This window comes from Helianthus annuus, chromosome 12 (genome assembly GCF_002127325.2).
Source record: "Helianthus annuus cultivar XRQ/B chromosome 12, HanXRQr2.0-SUNRISE, whole genome shotgun sequence".
Taxonomy (NCBI): Eukaryota; Viridiplantae; Streptophyta; class Magnoliopsida; order Asterales; family Asteraceae; genus Helianthus; species Helianthus annuus.
This window is the reverse complement of record NC_035444.2, coordinates 92,227,696-92,242,238: the sequence shown is the minus strand read 5'-3', so window position 1 is coordinate 92,242,238 and position 14,543 is coordinate 92,227,696.

Genomic DNA, 14,543 nt, shown 5'->3' with positions numbered 1-14,543 from the left:
ATATGCTATTATTAAACTTGTATGCTCACCTTTACATTTTATGTATTGACTTTATTTTAATGTATGTGACAGGTGTTTAAGGTATTTGCTTGCTAGGGAAGTGAAGCTAGAATAAGTCTCTAGAGGCCCCTAACAAATAGTTGTCTGTCAAGAACGAGCTGCTAGTGCATAGTTGTCTGTAGATCTTGTCAGTCTGGGTCTTTAGGGGCATTGAACAATATTTTAGATTTATGTCTAATTTGAATCTGAGTTGTCGGAACAGGATTAATTGTTTGGATGTTATCTGTAATAACTTGTTATTTATTCGGGATACGGTATGGGACGTATCACTTTAAACTGAATTTGTATTAATAGTTGTTATGGAAACTTCTAAACAATCTGTTTCGCTCAGTGCCATGCCCCGATGATTCCGCCATCGGTTGGGGTGTGACATGTAGGATGATGGAATCATCCACACATAAACTATGAACTTGAATAAATAAATGTTTTCTTGAAAAATAAAGATCAAAGTGGGTTATAATCTTGTAGATCTAAAGATCCATGAGTGGTTTTTCGAAAGAACCAAGTGAAAAGTATGAGTTTCGTTAAAACTTGGATCTTACATAAACTAACCTCATTTTTCGTGGATAAACAAGTGTAGAAACACTTGTGTAAAAGAAAATTTCACAAAGAAATATTTTTAGAAAATATGACTAGAAATTGTGAAAATTCAAACTCTTTAAAAATGAAGTTTTTAAGGAACTAATCACATTTTTAAAGATAACAAGACTTACAAAGTATGCTAGTAAGTTACTACACGTTTTTATAAATTTTCAAGTTTATAAGTTTATAGTTTATGCTTGTTTTTAACAAGTTTGGTAAATAGAGATTGTGTGCTGTTGATTGAGAATCGTTTGAATGAATTTTTGAAAAGAAAATGATATGCTAGTAAACATGGACGCCTCCATTTACAAAGGAAACTCTGGCGAAATTTTTCTAAAAATCCAACACTTAGAAAATATTTTTCCAGCAAGTGGTACAATTATATTTTTGACCTTGTTTTCAAAATAAACTTCGCCATGATTTTATTTACAAAAATACCAAGTGCCGGAGGTAGATTTTCGTAAATAAAAATTTGATAAATATATATTTAGAATATATATTTTATACTAAAACGCTAGTGTGATTGTTTGTTTATTCTGTGAACTAGTTATATTATTTTAGGGTAAAATAATATAACTTACAAAATACCATGGAAATTACAACTCCAAAATAATACCAAAAATCACAAGGAATAAATATTTAAGTTACCCACATAATATTGTGAAACCGAACACAAAAACGTAACTTATGAAATATTCCGGTATATACCATTACACTATATTTTTGGCAAATCTTATTTTGGAGATGAAAGAAGTGAAAATATGATTTCGTAAATATTACCAAGTATATCATATTTTTTACAACGAGAAAATATATTATTTTGGAGATTAAAAATATATTTTCCTAGTATATTTAGGAGATATGTAATTTTTGAGAAAAATATATATTTTCTGGACAATACATGATTGAACAAACTAAGTTTATCTATTTAAGTAAGACTTGAAATGTATGGTTTTGGAAATATATATTGGGAATATATATTAATATATTTTTATTTGGAACAATACACCGAAATACGACGCCATTACTTGGCAAGATATACAAATACAAATACGAGAACACATGTATGAGATACCCCCACCCTTGGAAAGGAAATACGAAGTTAAAATACTTGAGAAGTAGGAATACGAAATATTGATTAACAATGTAGGATCGTTCTCGGCCCTGTTTGAGTCGTTCAGAGAAGTTCGTATCCGAATTAAGAGGCGGAAACTAATAATTCGGTGCTATTGAAGCTGTATACACTTTAAACTTGCTGTTTTATTGATGTTGAACTCGAATACAAGATTTGACAGCACTTCGGCAGCATACCAGAACAAACACCTTCAACTATGTGTTTCTGATCGCTCTTGTGGACCTATATATAGACATGCTGGTCCGCTTATACGTACATGTACGTATAAGCGGTCCTACAACGTGACAGAAAAGCGAACCAACTACATGCCCTATGAGCGATCCTGACCAATACTGACACAAAAGCGGACCTAGAACATGTATACATAAGCGATCCTATACAATTCACCATTTCTAGGATTCCGTGCCATTTCCGATCTGTTCAACTTCAAGACTCGATGGAAGACGTAGTCAGCAGACGTAAGTGCACCAACAGACTCCCCCTCGGATGTTGACGGAGTCTTCATAGAGTCTTCGCACATGTCTTTCTACAATCTTCATCAGTCGACAATCTACCTCTGAAATATCTGTCGCTTCAAGAATCCTCGTTCTCTATCTTCATCATCAACAAACTCTTCTCTTTTGAATGTTGACACGGTGTCTTCAGACTCCCCCTCTCACACAGCTGGGATCGTAGTCTGGAATTCAAACTTTCACTGGTTCTAAGATCGTTAACAGGCTCCCATCAGGTTCCAAATCGATACCTGGCTTCATTCTCTCTCAGGATCAATATCTGGCTCAAGTCCTGCACAATCTCTACCGAACCATAAGTTTCTACAAAGATTAAAATTTTTACAATTTAGAAACTATGTTGAACCAAAACAGTAATGATTTTGTATTCAAAAATTTATTACTGGTTCTTATCAAAACAACTTTATCATATACACACAAACACTCCCCAAACCAGTTCTTCAAGTTTAGCACTTTAAATTTCGAAAATCAGCATCTCAACACCAGTTGTCGAACATTTTTTTGACTTTTTCAAAAATTTATGCTAAAACACACTGAAAATCTTTTTGGATTTTGAAATAAAGTAAATGCAGAAATGAAATATTTACAGACAATATTTTTTGTGAGTTTGTGCAAGAGGATCATATCAGTTATGAAACATATCACTAACACCGTTAAGCTTGATTACATTTTAAGTTCTAAACAATTTACCTAGATTGTCAGTATGTTTGTCCACTTAAATTGTCACACAGACATTAATTGATTCGAGATACGATATTAATGTTTTAGAGATTTAAACTTAATTGAGTATCACTCCACTTGAATATACTCCCGTATCCAGATCCCAAATATTCAGTCTTACAGGTGAGTATACCACAGATGATATCTGTAAAGGGGTAAATGCGAAACCGTGAGAGCTCAGGTCAGAACTTCCGTTCAGCAGAGAGATGACGGCTCGACTTTTGGTGGGTCCCCTTTAGAGGATCTTTTTTTACAACAGCAATGACTATCAATTTTATTGTTTAATCAGTTTGCTGAGGGCGGCGCTTATGTTTCAAAGCTTTTTGTAGAAAGTATTATTCGGGGACTAGGTCAGTATTTCCATACAGCAGAAGTCCCGGAATAATACCCCAGATATCACTGAGCATAAAGACCTAGTATCGCAGAATACGGGACCTTTCAAACAAGATTTCGGGGGTTACCCATATATTCAAGAATAGTTACCCACGAATTAAGTAAGTTTGATTTAGGTTTATATCTCGTTTCAATTTACTAAATGTGCGAAAATCTACTGACACATCCGCAGTAAGATTGTTTATCACATTTTGACTTTCCAATTCTTTAGCGTGCTGTGATAGTCTACTGATGTACTATCATTTCCTCTTTTATGCAACAAAAAAACTCATTTTTCAATTTTATCATGTTTTTGGCTTTTTCAAATTTTCTGATGTTTTTGGATTTTCTAAAAATTCTTACTCCCCCTAAAATTCAAATACATCTAAAGAAAATTAAAAAAACAAACTATACAAAACATGACAACTGATATCGAAACACCTCAATTCTCCATCCGTTTGGCTTAAACCATCAGAACTCCCCTTCACAACAAACTATTTTCCCATAATGATTTCAAAACACTTAAGTTTGTTTTAATCAGAATGGTTTTTCCGGAAAATAAGTTTAGTTGTTTTTACCTTTTGTAAAATTGGGGCAAAATCATCACATTGTTTATCAATTTCATGAATGATAATTAAATCAAGTTCAATTCAATGACCCTGATTTAACCACTTGTAAGAGCAACAACATTCCACAACTAAAAACTTTCAAACCTGTTCTTCAACCAATTACCATCTTTTGGTTGAATTCTCAAGATGCCGATTCCTACTCCTCGCTTACATACCTGGGAGTTCTGGCAAGTCCTGCAAAACCTCAAACACAGATTAAGAAGGATGCCGATTCATGATCCACGATACCATCTTGGGATCTCCGGCAAGTAAGGTTTTTATTCTTGAAAAAATATATCCACCCAAGCCTGACCTTCCTTGGGTGTAACCTCATCGTTTTCATCATTCCTTTCAACCGACTTGTAAACCCATCCTTTGGAAGCATAAAAATCCTTAATGCTTTGGGCTTTACCACTGACCATTTTTCCAAAGATGCGTTTTACATTTCCGTTAAAAGTTTTTTCAACATCAATTTTCTTCTTGTTAGAATAAAATTGATTTGAAATGTCAACTTTTCCGATTTTAGATATGTAATTTTTAGCATTTAGTGGCGGAAAATTCACATCGTCCACTTTTGGAACTTTCTTTTCAACCTTTTTCTCAACACGTGGCTCCTCTGATTTTATGGAATCAGATTCATCACCAGAACAATTACCTGAACCTTTCACAACCCATTTCTGATTTGGCACATTTTCTTTCCTTTTTGAAGCATTCTTTGAACATTCTCCTTTTTCAAAAGTCGAATTTTCAAAGCCAGTAAACTTCCAGGTTGACAGTTCAGTCTTTTCAACAATTTTTTCTTTCATTTTTCTTGAGACTTCTTGTTTTGGTCGAAATGTCTTTGGACAATCTTTCGCAACATGACCCACAACTTTACACTGAAAACAAGATCTCTTTTCAACCTTCTTTGGATCTTCCTTCTTCTTCTTCATGTCCTCTTGCTTCTTAGCAAGGAATTCTTGATTCGTCTGATTTCTGAATGATTTTTCTTTTTCAGCTTCTGTTGTTTTTCCTGCAACAAACATTGTTTTTGGTTTATAAACTTTTTCATTTTTATGGTTTTTCTGTGGAACAAAACCAAGACCTTTCTTTTTGTAATTACGATTATGGTTTGGTTTCTTTTGAAAACTATAACCACAATTGTAACCCATTTTCTTGTTAATTCTTTGTTGATCTCTTGAAGTGTACTGTTTGGATTTTCCATTAAGATTAAAATCTTTTATTTCAGAAATATTAATTTCTGTTATTTTGAAAACCTTTTAAATCATTTCAAGTCTGACACTTCTTATTGGAAAACTCTCGTCAGAATATAATTTGTCAGAACCTTTCAAAATATATGCCACTTTGACCGATTCATCATTCAAATTAGATTTCGAAAGTAAAAACTCTTTATCATAAACCCGTTTGTCCTTTTTATTTGTCGGCTTTGACGTATTTGACCCAGACTTTAACACGGGTTTGGACTCCGGTTTTGACTTCTCATTGTCATCGCTGTCTAACACCTGATCGACCATACTTTTTATCAACTTTGACTCATGATCAGTGTCTGATGACGTGTATGTGACATCAATACTTTCTGGTAAGTTATCCGACGACCCAGACTCCCATTTCAAATTGATCGCTTTATTGACTCTTTCTGAATTTGGTTTTCGAGGTGAATATTCATTTTCGATCGGGGGCGGACATCTATTGTAAGATACACTCGGTTTCTTACCAGAAGCTTTCAAATTTTCTTCAACATTTGTCACACACTTTTCTTCATCCGATGTCTGCTCTTCTTTGAATGTCTTCAAATCCTTCACCACCGGATAAATCCTGTCAATCACAAAAGTAGAACATGAGTAACTATCTAATAATTTCTTGACTTTCTCAGTTTCAATCTTTTGTGTTGCCAATTCCAGCTCGAGATCTGCACATTTCTTTATGTTATAGTTTGCCGTATCAAGCTGTCTCAGATAAGCTATTTTCAAAGTATTCATAGCTTCAGCTTGTTCACCATCAGAATCTGTATATTTGTTGATTTCTCTGTTCATAGTATCATACGATTCTTTCAACTTGTGAATATTGTGCAGCAGCTCATTGTTCTGCTTAATCAGCGAATCACAGTTCATGCACTTTTCTTGGACCATGACCGGTTCAGCTTCAATCTTCACTTCAAATTCTGGCACTTCTTTGACATTTATGCTCGGTTGTAAAAACTCAGCTCTTCTTCTTTTCTCAGCTTTCGCTTCTTCCTTCAATCTCTCTTCCTCTTCTGCCTCTTCTCTGATCCTTCTTCGTTTTTCTTCAGCAGCTTCCATGACTTTTCTGCATCTTTCTGCACATTTCAAATCATAAGCATTAGCAAAGAAAGCATGAGAAGTATTTTTGGACATCTCCTTGGCCATAAGATTTTGATCTGGACAAAAATCATCCCAAGTAAAACCTTCTGCCAACTTCTCATCATCTTGTTCAGCCAAACACACTTTGCTGTCTTTCGGAAGATACTTTTCCCAGGTAAAATCATCATATTTTCCCTGACTAACAACACATGCTCTTTTATCAACCACATCTCTCCCATGAGCTGTGTGTGCCTACTACTGTGCTGGTGGTGTGATTTGATGATAGATGGCCTTCTTGTGATAGTCGTTGTTTCCGAAAGGATTCTGGGCTCCGGTAACTTCACGGTTTTTGCACTCCCTCTTGAAATGCCCTTTTTCCCGACAACGAAAACACGTAACTTTAGATTTATCAAAACCTAAAGCTGAAACGTTTGCATCACGAAAATCATCACGGCCGGTAATTTGTTTAAACTTTTCAGCACGTCTCATCACACTCGCCATACACCATTTTATATCCATCAATTCCATTTCCTCAGCATCAATTTGATCGTAATCCTCTTTCCTGAGCATTGGATTACCGATCTTTCCTGTAACAAAGCAACTATAAGATTCTAAAATCATCCCTAACAAAGAGATTTGAATTTTAGCAATCTCTTCAGTGTAGTCTTGATCATTTTCAAGGCTTAATACAATGTTACACTGAAATTTTCTACCATTCTTTGTTACAGAGATGTTAGAATCGAAAGATGGAAATCTTGTGCCGTTGCTTGATCCTTGAGATGCCGTCTTCTCAGTAGAGTCTTTAACACTGTAAGCAGTTTCAATCTTAGGAGAAAACTTTGTTGAATCAGTAACACCATGCTTGTAGTACAAACTGATATCTTGTTCTCCATCGTAGTTCTTCATCCTAGCGATCTTTCTCTGCTCCATCTCTTGAGCTTCCAAATGCTTTATGAAGTCTCCTAGCTTCATCTTTTTATATTCTGCTTTGTTGGACTTCAGCATCATCAAAAACGTTCCCCATGTTTCATATGGAAGCGCATCTGCAAGTTTTTCAATTAATTCATCAGTATCTTTCTTAATACCAAGTTTCGTCATATTTCTAACCAAGTTACAATATCTATCAATAATTTGCTTGGTGTTTTCATTTTTCAATCCCCGAAACAAATCAAATTCTTTCTTCATGAGAGACATTTTGTTCTTTAACATATCATCACTTCCCGTAAACTTTGCTTCCAATTCTGTCCACATTGAATATGCAGTTCCGTCATGTTGAAGCAGTATCAAGATATCTTCTTTTATAGCTTGCTGAAGTAGACTCACCATCAGTTTCTCATCACGATATTTCTTTTTATCTGCAGTACTCATCTCTCTAAGTGTTAGCGGAGTACCATTCACAACATCGTTCTTTGTGGGCTTAACATATGGTTCTTCGGTGTGTTCCCACGTTATAATCGTCAATATGATAAGCTTCGACCCAATTGCCAAAACGTTCAGACCACACGTTATAATCGTCAAGATGATAAGCTTCGACCCAATTGCCAAAACGTTCAGACCACACGTTATAATCGTCAATATCCATGAGTTTCGGTGGTTTTTGAGACGTTCCGGTTTCATTATCGATTAAAGCACTTTGAGTAATCGAGGTTGGAGTAGCAAAAGCGTTATAAAATTCAGTATCCATAGTTCACAAATTCACAACAATTTCCTAACTTTGACAAACTGTTCAAATAAGCGAACTGTTCCAAACACGAACCAAACAGTGTCTTAAAAGCAGATCAGATGAAATGTCCAGATAAGCGAACCAGAAGACTTGACCAGATAAGCGGACCAAACAAATAACCCTTCGAGCGAACTGTCTTTCGAGCGAGCCGATGAACTGACTAAAGAGCGGACCAGTCAGATTGACGAATGAGCGAACCAGAAACTGTCAAATGAGCGATCCAGAAACTATCACTGGAACGGGCCAAGCTGAAATTTTGAGCGAACCCACTCAAAAATGTTCCTTGGAGCGAACCAGACAGGTAACTTGGAGCGGTCCTGATTGATGACGTCACTTTTTGTGCGAGTACGTAAAAGCGAACCTCCTAAAAATCAGCTTTCTAGGTCGATTTTAGTTCCGAAAACTTCAAGGGTTTGTTAATTCATGATTCCGAGTGCACTGTGTGATTTTGAGCTTGTTTTACCGTGGAAATTTTTGAAAAAATGAAGTAAGTGTAGAAAAACAGAAGAAATGCAGCTACAATAGCAAGAACTCCTCCTCCTGAGCTCTGATACCAATTGTACGATCGTTCTCGGCCCTGTTTGAGTCGTTCAGAGAAGTTCGTATCCGAATTAAGAGGCGGAAACTAATAATTCGGTGCTATTGAAGCTGTATACACTTTAAACTTGCTGTTTTATTGATGTTGAACTCGATTACAAGATTTGACAGCACTTCGGCAGCATACCGGAACAAACACCTTCAACTATGTGTTTCTGATCGCTCTTGTGGACCTATATATAGACATGCTGGTCCGCTTATACGTACATGTACGTATAAGCGGTCCTACAACGTGACAGAAAAGCGAACCAACTACATGCCCTATGAGCGATCCTGACCAATACTGACACAAAAGCGGACCTAGAACATGTATACATAAGCGATCCTATACAATTCACCATTTCTAGGATTCCGTACCATTTCCGATCTGTTCAACTTCAAGACTCGATGGAAGACGTAGTCAGCAGACGTAAGTGCACCAACAAACAATTATTCCAAACATTATCTATGATTTAAAGTTAAAATAATTATTTTAACTAATAATTATAACCTGGAATAATTTTGGGAACACAAGAAAACGTAACTCAAAAACCTTCATACTAAGCAAAGGCACGGCCCGTTCGTCTAATAGACGTTAGTCCACTGTAGGTAGTCGTGTTGGCTGAGGAGACTTGAGTTACACATACTGAAGATGCAATACAGTGAGTTCATGTCCCCCTTTTCTCTTTACTGTTTTCGGTTTTATGCTTCAGGGGTGAAATACATGCGACAATTCTTACAAACTTTTACTTACATGGTATGGTTAGCGTAGGGAGGGTTTTTACTACCAGATCATGTGAATGAGTAGGGAGATTAAGGCCATCAATCCTCGTTGTAGGACCGAGGGGCATGAGTGATAGATCTATTTGGGTGTAACGAGCCCCACCCCTGAGTCCGCAGAATGGACCATGTGGGGACTATGTCTTACAGCCGAAGCCCGGTGCGAAATCTGCTAGGTTTGAGTCTTCCTGCATCACTTCACACATATCAATGGCCTTGCAAACCATTGGTGATCTCTTTTTCCTTATTGCAACATACCAGGGACTTATATACATACTTACTATGTTTCAAAGGTTTATACATACACACAAACAAACACATGAACTCGCTCAACTTTTGTTGATGTTTTTCAAACTACATGTATTTCAGGAAATTTTAATGGATCTGGCGGGCGTTGGAAGTGTTTATGCTGTGTTAAGAATAAAGATGTCATCCATGGTCTTTGAGTTTGGACGGTGTGTCTTATTCCTGGATGAGACATGTTTTCCAAACCTTGGTATTATTCAATATCTATGGACGAGTCCTTAATGAACTCAAAAACAATTGTACGATTTGTAAAACTTGAATTTGGTGTCTACGTTTTAAAACAATGTTGTTATGTTTTGAACTTATTTAATGGATGACAAACCCATGGTTTTATCATATAGTTGATGTTATGATTGATTGCAATGATATTAAGAAAGTCACACCATAATCACGCTTCCGCAAAAGTCAGGGTGTGACATGCTGCAAGCTGTACAGCCCAACTGCTGTGGCTTTAAAATCAGTTACTAGATTTTGGTATAACCACTCTAAAGACTCCTCTCATGGTGGACATTCAAGCAGCTGAAAATATCATAAAAAATCCAGTATCCCATTCAACCACCAAACACATTGACATCAGACATCACTTTGTGAGGGATTGCTATGAAAAAGGTTTGATTTCTCTGCATCATGTTCCAAATAAAGTTCAGCTGGCACATGTGCTAAAAAAAGCTTTAGACACATCCACCTTTGAAAGCTTGATCTCTAGGATTGGCATGCTTAACTTGGATTAGAAGGCAAAAACCCTCTTATCCTTGAAAAAAAAGCATTAAAATGTTTTCAAAAAAACCAAAATTCATCCTTAAAAATAGCTAAAATGAAAATTTTTCATAAATCCTTAAAAGTCTGTTCATATCCACTGTTTGTTTTAAACCTCAGATAGTTGAAAATTCACCCACTGCTGAAAGACAACCTCTGTTTCTCCATTTCCTTGTTGACCATTGTTGACCAAACTGTAACAACTCTCACTAAAATAATTACTTATTATGTTAATTGTCCAATAAGGAAACCCTAATTGAGAAACCCAAGTAATCCTGCATAAACCCTAAAATTTTCAGAACAATCAGAATCAGGATTAGGGCCCCTAAAACTCAAGGGGGGTAACCCAAGCTGACGATTATCTTTATAATTCGTTGTAGGATGAGAATTCCGTCGATTCGCTAACTCACCCAGGCTACAAACACACGAAGCAACCCTATGCTGAAAATGGCCCGTCGCGCCACGCGAAGGAGACAGGTCTCCCTGTCGCAACACACGGGGGAACCAAATTTTCAGTATATATAGAGGGGTGTGGCACTTGCACTGTGGTGTTGGTTCGACGATCAAATTCCAACTATACATTGAGATATCGTTTAATTACTACAAACACACACGAATCACTAAACGCTGCCACGATAAACAGGGTAATAACTCGATCGCTATTACGATTCAAGGTCCGATCGATTGAAACTATCCAACGAATGTTTAAGTGCTGCTCAAATTGGGTTTATACTTTGTCATTCGTCATTAATTTGATGGATGTTTAAGTATCGCACTTTGTCATTTGTTGTGAGGGTTTAATCTCGTGAGTTGTCGTAAATGCTGTATTAGTTACTAACCCAGTTCGTGTGCATTGTTATTTAAATTAGGTTAAACAGGCTAATCAGTAGACTAAACTCCACCCACATAAATCTGCAATGTGAGTCATTCTCTTTTTACCAAACTTGCTTTCAAAATCATGTTTGTTTTCAAAGTTATAATTACAGGGATTAACTCTTTGTAGTCTTCATTATAGCCGGTATGTGGGGTTTTGTATACATTACTTGGTATCCATCACCATTGGACAACGAGATAGCCAAGGGGTGATATGACCATAGTCACAGACACCATTGCACAACGAGATAGCCAATGGGTGGTCGAGTGACAAATACCATGGGTATATGGTTGACATGCAGAAACATTGTAATCGCTCTTAATACTGTAAATTATAACAAAAAGTATCGTTTTAGATCAAAAGAATGATTCACTCAGTATTTCCCCGCTGACAAAACCTTTTTCAAACATGTTTCAGTTGATCTGTTGTGATCCAGGAAAAGTGCCGTGAAGCACTACAAGCTTAAGGAAGTGGCTCAAAATAAAGAAATAAAGAAACATGTTTTGTGAAATAAAGATTTCCCAGTGAAATCATTTTATTGTAAATTACAGGGTTTTATCCCTAAATTATGTAATAAAACAAACGGGCATTTTTAGTATCAAAAGATCCTGTATTAAAGACTTCCGTTGTCACCTAAACTAAATACCACGGGGTTCCTGGTCCGCGGCTCTTGACCGAGTCAAACCGGGGCGGGGGCCGTGACAGGAAAAGGTGGTATCAGAGCCACTGATTTAAGCTAATTAAGTATTTAGCAAAATACTTAATTTTACTGATTGCCATTCTGTGATTATGTGTTTATTAATTGACTATTTGTTAGTTACAGTATGGGTAAACAAAGACTTTCGGACATCTATCGTCAATTAGATAATACACCAAAAGATAAAGGATCATCGTCCTCAAAACACTCCATAGATATTGGAGAAGGAATATTTGTCCGAAAAGCACAGTTTGAGAAACCACTTTCTCCTAAAAGGAGTTTGATTGTTAGGAAAAGTCAGTAGAAAGGAAAGAAATCACAACCAAAGGAAGTGAGGTTTAATCCGGAAACCCAGAAAATAGGCAAAAATCCACCATGGGAAGACAAATTAGATGAAAAATGGGCAGATCTTTATATGTTAGCCACGGTAGCAGTAAATACCAACCTTTAAAAACTATCAGTACCCTAAACCAGTATTAGCACCTATATTGCCTATAAGCCAGAAGTTTTAAAAGAAAAAGTTTACCCAGTAAATAAATAAGTTACAATAAAATCTAGTATGTTTTAATTTTCAGTTGTCCTTTGTATTAAATTAGTCACACGGTATGCAATAATACTTAAATGTTTATTTGTGAAATTTTGTTATAAAATTTTAACTTAGCATTTTGTGTACATTTTGCATATATGCTAAACAGCAAGAATGAGTTATCTGAAGCCCTTCAGAATCTCAATCTCTATCCTGTACCAATAGAAGTTTCCAAAGACTTTACTGGTTACATTGCTGATGTGGAGGAACCTATGGAATTTCAAGCTCCACCTCTAGAGAAATCAAAACCTAAGAAAAGAAGAAGATATGTAGGATGGAGGAAAGTACGCAGGAGGAAACCAGCAACTAGGAAAATTCCCAAAATAGAAAATCCTATGGATAAAGGAAAAGGGATCGAGATCGGAGAGAGTTCTAGGCCAGCAGGGATAGAAATTGGGGAAAATTCTAGGCAACCGGGAATAGAAATCGGGGAAAGTTCTAAGCAAACCGAAGAATTTCCATTTCAGGAGGAATTAGATCATCTACTGGCAAGCTGTAATATCATTAGACCTATCACCAACAATCTCTACCCTTATCCTGCTGAAACCCAACTTCCAATAAATTTGGAACCAGCTATTCCAGACCCTCTAATCCACACCCAGCCTTTAGGAGAAATGGACGAGTGGTGGACTAACGACTGGCAGTTTCAAAACCTTCTTAATAACCCTTATACCTTTTTCCCCTAGTTCGACCCAGAACCTATACCAAACCCACCGATGAGTAATGAGAACTTAGCCGAACTCTGCCATTTTGGCGAGGAGCTGATAGGTACAGGGAATAGGATCCGGGAAATGGGAGAACAAATCTCCTGGAAGTACGACGAGAGGGAACGTCGCTACTAAAAATGCCAGCTGACAAAGGAATAGTGGGATTGGAGGCTGTGTTTGTATAAAAACAGTAGTAATAAAGAAATATAAACTCTGTAAAATAGCTTAAAAATAAAATAACAATGTGTACGGATGCCTAATATAATCTATAAAAATGGAAGTCAAGAAATCGACAATTTTGGCTATACGTGTATTGTAAAAATTTGTGTGCTTATGTGCAATTGTTTGTTATATTTGACACTAATAATTTACAACTATAATAATTACCAGATGGAAAATGCTGGTAATGAACCAGTTAATGAAGTGAATCAATCTGAGCAAAATCAGGAAAATCAATTTATGACCCGGCAAGATATGGAGAATATCGTTGCTCAAGGGATAGCCAATGCTATTCCAGCAATCCTGGCTGCTGCTCAGAAACCTGTTGAACCTCAACAAATTATTCCTAGTAAATGTACTCAAGAAGATAACTGTAGTAATAGCATAAACGGAGGCGGCAACCACACTCATCACGATAATGATCCACGGCAGACCCCATTCCCTAAGAAAATAAAAGTTGCAACGCCTGGTTGCCCTTACAAAGAATTTCTTGCTTGTAAACCAGCTGAATTTGCACGCAATGAAGGGGCGACTGCGACACTGCGTTGGTTAGAGAAAACCGAAGCAGTAATTATGATAAGTAAATGTGCTGAAGAAGACATGGTTATGTATGCTTCGCATCTTTTTAAAGAAGGGGCGCTAGAATGGTGGAATACGGTACTTCAAGCCAAAGGAAGAAATATGGCCTATGCCATGAATTGGGAAGAATTTAAGCAATGAATAGAAAGAAAATTTTGTCCCGGGTATGAAAAGGAACAAATGGCAAATAAATTCCTGAGCCATCGTATGGTGGGTGTAGACTGTCGAGGATATACTTCAACATTCTTTGAGTATGCGAGAGTGGTACCAACCCTGGCTTCGCCAGAGCCGGTGCTTATTTCCCTTTATATTTGGGGATTGATTGGCGAAATCCGTAATATCGTTAAAGCTGCGAGACCTCGCACTATAAATGATGCGGTAGAATTAGCTAACACCCTAACTGACGAACTGGTACGTACAAAAGAAGAAAATC